Consider the following 8,155-nt stretch of genomic DNA (forward strand, 5'->3'; position numbering starts at 1 on the left):
CATATCATGTGCATCATATGCATTAGCATCATACTCATATCATCTTGCATAACAGGTGTTCTCGTTCCCGACTTCTCACTCTGGTTCCTGTGTCAGGCAGGATAGCTGATCAGAGACCGCACCGGTATTCAACCAGACTCAATCAACAAAGAAGTATGGATCAGGTTCAGACTGAGTTGGCTGAGATGAGGGCGAACATGGCCCAGTTCATGACGATGATGCAAGGGGTTGCACAAGGTCAGGAGGAACTCCGAGCCCTGGTTCAGAGACAAGAAACCGGGATTCAGACGTCCAACCGTGCTTCGCCTGTTGCTGCACCTGTTCATGAGAATATCAACGTTGTTGCTCCCGCTAACGACTATGCCGTCGGGGATGAGTTGAGAGGAATAAGAATTAATGGACAGCCTCTTGCTGCTGAGACTGTCAATGCCAGAGCTACCCGGGCTCCGGTTCGTCATCCAGCTCCGATTATCGACAGACAAGAGGACATGTTCACGCTGCTGAGTGAGGATGATGGTGATGTTGGAAGAGTAGAGGATAAGGATCGGAAGGTTGATGCCCTGGCTGAGAAGATTAGAGCGATGGAATGCCAGAATTCTCTCGGTTTCGATGTGACCAATATGGGGTTGGTCGAGGGGTTGAGGATCCCATACAAATTCAAAGCACCGTCCTTCGACAAGTACAACGGCACTTCTTGCCCTCGCACCCATGTGCAGGCATATTATCGGAAAATCTCTGCGTATACAGACGATGAAAAAATGTGGATGTACTTTTTCCAAGATAGTCTATCTAGGGCTTCTTTGGACTGGTACATGGAATTGAAGGGAGATTCTATCCGATGCTGGAGGGATCTGGGTGAAGCCTTCTTAAGGCAATATAAGCACAATATGGATATGGCACCGAGCCGGACTCAGCTGCAGAGTCTTTGCCAGAAATCCGGTGAAAATTTCAAGGAGTACGCCCAGAGGTGGCGTGAGCTGGCTGCGAGAGTTCAACCCCCTATGCTGGAAAGGGAGTTGACTGACATGTTTATCAGTACTCTGCAAGGTGTGTTTATGGACCGAATGGGGTGTTGCCCATTTGGAAGCTTTTCTGACGTAGTCATTTGTGGTGAGAGGACTGAGAGCTTGATCAAAGCTGGTAAGATCCAAGATGCTGGTTCCTCTTCTTCAAAGAAACCTTTCTCTGGGGCACCTCGCCGAAGAGAGGGTGATACTAATGCTGTTCAACATCGCCGAGTTCCGAACAGAAGTCAGTACCGTCAGGTTGCCGCGGTAACCATTCCTGCACCTCAACAACGTCAACAACCGCAACAACAGAGGGTTCAACAACAAATGCAACAACAACAACAACAACAACGTCCATATCAGCCGAGGCAGCGGATGCCTGATAGACGTTTTGACCCCCTACCCATGACCTATGCTGAGTTACTACCTGAGTTGCTCAGACTAGGATTTGTGGAACTGAGGACCATGGCGCCATTGACAAAGATACCACCTGGGTATGATGCCAACGTGCGTTGTGACTTTCATTCTGGTGCGCCTGGCCACCATATTGAGAACTGCAGGGCTTTTCACCATAAAGTCCAGGACTTGATTGATGCCAAGACTATCAATTTCGCTCCTGTACCGAATGTCGTGAATAACCTTATGCCTGCGCATGGTGCTCACCGGGTGAACTGTATCGAAGGGGTTGAAGCTGAGGACTTGGTTGGTAATGTTGACGAGATTCAGACTTCCTTATCAGTTGTGAAGGACCGTTTGCTGAATGGGGATGTCTACTCGGGCTGTGATGAGAATTGTTTGGGTTGTGCTGAGTCAGATAATGGGTGTGATCAGTTGCGGACCGGTATTCAGAAGCTGATAGACGAGGGCTGTGTTCAGTTTTCTCGGGCTGGTAATAGAAATCGTGGGGCAGTGTCAACTGTCACCATATTTTTCAAACCGTCTGAAGGACGTGGGCCGAGGACTGTTGGTAGTGCGCCTACAACAAGTGGTACTCCTATTACCATCTCCGCACCAGTAACTGTCAACACTCCAACTACTATTGATGTATCAGGTGGAAGACCTGTTGTTGAAAATAGTAAGGCGGTGCCTTGGAGGTACGACAATGCCTACCGGAATAATCGAAGGGCTGAGAATCGGGTCAGGCCGTCGAATCAGGCTCCAGTAACTATCGCTGCACCTATTAGAACTCCCGCGGTTGTGAGTCCAGTTGTGGACAATGTTGGTGGACCGGGAGGCTTTACTAGAAGTGGACGATTATTTGCGCCTCAACCGTTAAGGGATGCCAATGCTGAGGCATCTGCTAGATCAAAGGGCAAACAGGCCGTGGTTGACGAGGAACCGACTCAGAAGGAGGCTGAGGGTTCATTTGAAAAGGACGTGGAGGAATTTATGAAAATTATCAAGAAGAGTGACTACAAGATCGTAGATCAACTCAACCAAACTCCATCCAAGATTTCGATTCTCTCTTTGCTGTTGTGCTCTGAGGCACATCACAATGCCTTGTTGAAGATGCTGAACATGGCGTATGTACCTCAAGAGATTTCCGTCAACCAATTGGAGGGTGTAATTGCCAACGTGAGTACCAGACATGGCCTGGGGTTCACTGATCTTGATTTGACACCTGAAGGTCGAAACCATAACAAGGCCTTGCATATTACTATGGAATGCAAGGGTGTTGTGCTGTCACATGTGCTGGTCGACACCGGTTCTTCTCTGAATGTCTTGCCGAAGCAGATTCTGAAGAAGATATCTGTTGAAGGGGTTGTGCTTACTCCGAGTGACCTGATCGTGCGTGCTTTTGACGGATCCAAATGTTCTGTGTTTGGTGAAGTTACCTTGCCTGTGAAGATAGGTCCAGAGGTGTTCGATATCATCTTCTACGTGATGGACATTCAGCCCGCCTACAGTTGTTTGTTGGGGCGTCCATGGATCCATGCAGCAGGGGCAGTCTCGTCGACTCTCCATCAGAAGCTCAAGTATGTCTGGAACGGTCAGATTGTGACCGTGTGCGGTGAAGAGGATATCTTGGTGAGTCACCTATCCTCGTTCAAATATGTCGAGGTGGATGGCGAGATCCACGAAACTTTGTGCCAGGCGTTTGAGACGGTTGCTCTCGAGGGGATGGCGTGTGCTGATCAGAGGAGGCCAGGTGCTTCGATTGCTTCGTACAAGCAGGCCAAAGAGGTTGTTGACTCTGGCAAGGCTGAAGGTTGGGGCAAAATGGTGGACTTGCCGGTCAAGGAAGATAAGTTTGGTATTGGCTATCAACCTTTGCAAGCGGAGCAGGGTGGTCAAGCAGGTCCGAGTACCATTACCAGCGTCGGGCTGATGAATCACGGTGACGTCTTTGCAGCTGATGTTGAAGATGGCGACAGTGATTATGATCTCGACTGCTGGGTTCGCCCGAGTGCACCAGGGGAAGTGATCAACAACTGGACAGCAGAGGATATAGTCCAAGTTACTCTTCAAACAGAGTAATTTTCTTTTGTTTTTTCATTCTGCACAAAACCCTACGTTCTGCCCAAGGCGTAGTGGTTCATTGTAGGGCCACATCATGTTTTATAATTTTTATCATTAATAAAGGACGTTTTGTAAACAATTTTTGTGATCCTTGTCTTTCTATTTTTGTTTTCATTTTCAAAAAAATAAAAATGGCAATGTTTTTGTTTTTGTGACTTTATTGAACTCTTTTTCTAAAACAAAGCATTAAACATGCAGAAGTGATATCACGGCATCTACTATGAACAGTTCTGTTATGGCTCAGTATGATTTCGACAATCCCATCTACCAAGCTGAGGAGGAGAGTGAAGAAGACAGTGAATTCCCTAAAGAATTGGTTAGATTGTTGAAGCAGGAGGAAAGGGTCATCCAACCTCATCAGGAAGAGTTGGAGATTGTTAATCTTGGTACTGAGGATGCCAGAAGGGATATCAAGATTGGGGCTGCTTTGAAGACAGAGGTCAAGAGCAGGTTGATTGAGATGCTGAGAGAGTATGTTGAGATATTCGCCTGGTCTTATCAAGATATGCCTGGGCTGAATACTGATATTGTGGTTCATAGACTACCTCTCAGAGATGATTGTCCTTCGGTCAAGCAGAAGCTTCGTAGAACGAGTCCTGATATGGCAGTTAAGATCAAGGAAGAGGTTCAGAAGCAGCTCGATGTTGGGTTCTTGTCAGTGACAACTTATCCCCCGTGGGTAGCCAACATCGTTCCTGTGCCGAAGAAGGATGGCAAAGTCAGAATGTGTGTCGATTACCGGGATTTGAATAGAGCGAGTCCGAAAGATGATTTCCCATTACCTCACATTGATGTATTGGTGGATAATACGGCTCAATCCTCGGTATTCTCTTTCATGGATGGTTTCTCGGGCTATAATCAGATTAAGATGGCGCCAGAGGACATGGAAAAGACGACATTCATTACACCTTGGGGCACGTTCTGCTATAAGGTGATGCCATTTGGGCTGAAGAATGCCGGTGCTACCTATCAGAGGGCTATGACGACTCTCTTTCATGACATGATGCACAAAGAGATTGAAGTGTACGTGGATGATATGATTGTGAAGTCGCAGACAGAAGAGGAGCACCTGGTCAATTTGCAGAAGTTGTTTGACAGATTGGTATAGTTCAGACTAAGGCTGAATCCGAACAAGTGTACGTTTGGTGTGAGATCTGGGAAGCTGTTAGGCTTCGTTGTCAGTGATAAAGGGATTGAGGTTGATCCAGCGAAAGTCAAAGCTATTCAAGAAATGCCTGAGCCAAAAACAGAGAAGCAGGTTCGTGGGTTCTTAGGGAGATTGAACTACATTGCAAGGTTTGTATCTCACCTAACTGCCACGTATGAACCTATATTCAAATTGCTAAGAAAGAATCAAGCAATCAGGTGGAATGATGATTGTCAGAAAGCTTTTGACAAGATAAAAGAGTATTTACAGAAACCTCCAATCCTAATCCCTCCAGTTCCAGGGAGACCATTGATAATGTACCTGTCAGTGACCGAGAACTCGATGGGGTGTGTATTGGGACAGCATGACGAGTCTGGTCGAAAAGAGCATGCCATATACTACCTTAGCAAAAAGTTTACCGACTGTGAAATCAAATATTCACAGCTTGAGAAAACTTGCTGTGCTTTGGCCTGGGCTGCTCGCCGACTGAGGCAGTATATGTTGAACCATACTACCTTGTTGATTTCTAAGATGGATCCAGTAAAATACATCTTTGAGAAGCCGGCTCTCACTGGGCGTGTTGCCCGTTGGCAGATGATCTTAACAGAGTATGATATTCAGTACACGTCGCAGAAGGCCATCAAAGGTAGTGTTCTGTCAGACTACCTCGCCGAGCAACCGATTGATGATTATCAGCCTATGATGTTTGAATTCCCTGATGAAGACATCATGTATCTTAAGATGAAAGATTGTGAAGAGCCTCTTGTCGAGGAAGGACCGGATCCTGATGACAAGTGGACATTGATGTTTGATGGGGCTGTTAATGTGAACGGTAATGGTGTTGGTGCAGTGCTGATCAATCCAAAAGGTGCTCATATACCTTTTTCTGCCAGATTGACTTTTGACGTCACCAACAATGAAGCTGAGTATGAGGCTTGTATCATGGGGATAGAAGAAGCCATTGATTTGAGGATCAAAACGCTTGACATCTATGGAGATTCCGCTCTAGTGATCAATCAGGTCAATGGAGATTGGAATACCAACCAGCCGCATTTGATTCCCTATAGAGATTACACCAGAAGAATGCTGACGTTCTTCAAGAAGGTGAAGTTGTATCATGTCCCCCGGGATGAGAATCAGATGGATGATGCCTTGGCTACTTTGTCTTCCATGATCAAAGTTCATTGGTGGAATCATGTGCCACATGTTGCGGTGAATCGACTCGAGAGGCCTGCGTATGTGTTTGCGGCCGAGTTTGTTGTTGTTGATGAGAAGCCGTGGTATTATGATATCAAGAACTTCCTCAAGAGCCAGGAGTATCCTGAAGGTGCGTCAAAGAATGACAAGAAAACCCTGAGAAGGCTAGCTGGAAGCTTTTACTTGAATCAGGATGACGTGTTGTATAAGAGAAACTTTGACATGGTCTTGCTCAGATGCGTGGATAGACACGAAGCAGACATGTTGATGCAGGAAGTGCATGAAGGTTCGTTTGGTACCCATGCTGGTGGTCATGCAATGTCCAAGAAATTGTTGAGAGCCGGTTATTACTGGATGACTATGGAATCCGATTGTTTCAAATACGCTCGGAAGTGCCATAAGTGTCAAATTTATGCTGATAAGGTGCATGTACCACCAAGCTTTCTGAATGTCATGAACTCGCCTTGGCCGTTTGCCATGTGGGGCATTGACATGATTGGGAAGATTGAGCCTACTGCTTCGAATGGACATCGCTTCATCCTGGTTGCGATTGACTACTTCACCAAATGGGTGGAAGCAGCTTCCTATGCTAACGTTACCAAACAAGTGGTTTCCCGGTTCATCAAGAAAGAGATCATCTGTCGTTATGGAGTTCCTGAGAGAATCATCACTGATAATGGTTCGAATCTCAATAACAAGATGATGAAAGAGCTTTGTAAAGATTTCAAGATTGAACATCACAATTCTTCTCCTTACAGACCAAAGATGAATGGTGCTGTAGAGGCAGCAAACAAGAATATCAAGAAGATTGTGCAGAAGATGGTCGTGACATACAAGGATTGGCATGAGATGTTGCCTTTCGCTTTGCATGGGTATCGTACCTCAGTACGTACGTCGACCGGGGCAACCCCGTACTCCCTTGTGTATGGTATGGAAGCAGTCCTGCCTGTGGAAGTAGAGATCCCTTCTCTGAGGGTTTTATTAGATGTCAAGCTGGACGAAGCCGAGTGGATTCGAACAAGGTTTAACGAGTTGAGCCTTATCGAAGAGAGACGGCTAGCAGTTGTGTGTCATGGGCAGTTGTATCAGAGAAGGATGAAGCGAGCCTTTGATCAGAAAGTGCGTCCTCGGAGCTGTCAAACTGGTGATCTGGTTTTGAAGAGGATCCTTCCTCCCGGTACAGATAACAGGGGCAAGTGGACTCCTAATTATAAAGGTCCATATGTTGTGAAGAAGGTCTTCTCCGGTGGAGCCTTGATGCTTACAACTATGGATGGTGAAGATTTCCCGTCCCCTGTTAACTCAGATGTAGTTAAAAAATACTTCGCATAAATTGACCCGCTGGACAAAAAGAATAAAAGAGTCCAGGAAAAAAGGGGCATCCCGGCGAACCAAAAAAAAACAAAAAGAAAAGGTTCGGGCAAAAGTTAGGGATAAAAATGAAAAGAATTTGTACACCCGGTAAGTCGAAAACCCGCAAGGGCGGCTTAGGCAAAAATGGGTATCCCGGTGGATTGAAAACCCGAAAGGGCGATCCAGGCAAAAGAGGGATTAAAGCGAAGACTACAGTCTGAGTTATCTGTACTTCATATCGCTTCGTCGTCTGCCATCTCGAAAGATGTGATCGGTCCAGTCATTCTTCTCAGAAAGCAAGGAAGTTGGGAGGAAAGCTGATGATCTATGAGTTATAACAGAATTGGGAAATAGGGGATGCCGTGTTCACATTGCCATTAGGATAGATTTTTTCCTTTTGTGCGCAATTACCTCTTTCTAGGAATTGCTTCCCAATGTATTCGCCTTTTCAGGCACATTTTCAATCAATAAAAGTCGTTATTCAGATAAATAGCTCTCTTGTTTTTATTTTACTGTTTTGTTTGCAAAAACGTCCAAATTTTTGATAAACATTGCATATAAAAACATGAAGGCTAAACAATAACTTGCAGGAAGATAAAACATTTGAAAATCATTTTGAATGTTGAGGACATTTGAACATATCTTGTTCATGTATCCCCTGGGGGCATGTTGTTGTGCTGTTTTGCAGATCGTCATCTGTGAGAATGTTTCCCCAGCAGATACTTCTCCAAGCAAGTTTGAGAGCTATCGGAGCTATATTCTCCCCTGCAGAGACATCTGTGGATGTTGCCTTCTATTCCCAGCAGATCTAAGGATTGCCTATCCCCCGCTGAGTGCCTGGCAGGTGTTTTCCCCAGGAGAGTTCCCCACTGAGTTGGAAGGATGTTGTATCCCCAGCGGAGTTGTCAGTGGAGCGTTGTTCCCCAGCAGT

This window comes from Lathyrus oleraceus, chromosome 7, assembly GCF_024323335.1.
Source record: "Lathyrus oleraceus cultivar Zhongwan6 chromosome 7, CAAS_Psat_ZW6_1.0, whole genome shotgun sequence".
Taxonomy (NCBI): Eukaryota; Viridiplantae; Streptophyta; class Magnoliopsida; order Fabales; family Fabaceae; genus Lathyrus; species Lathyrus oleraceus.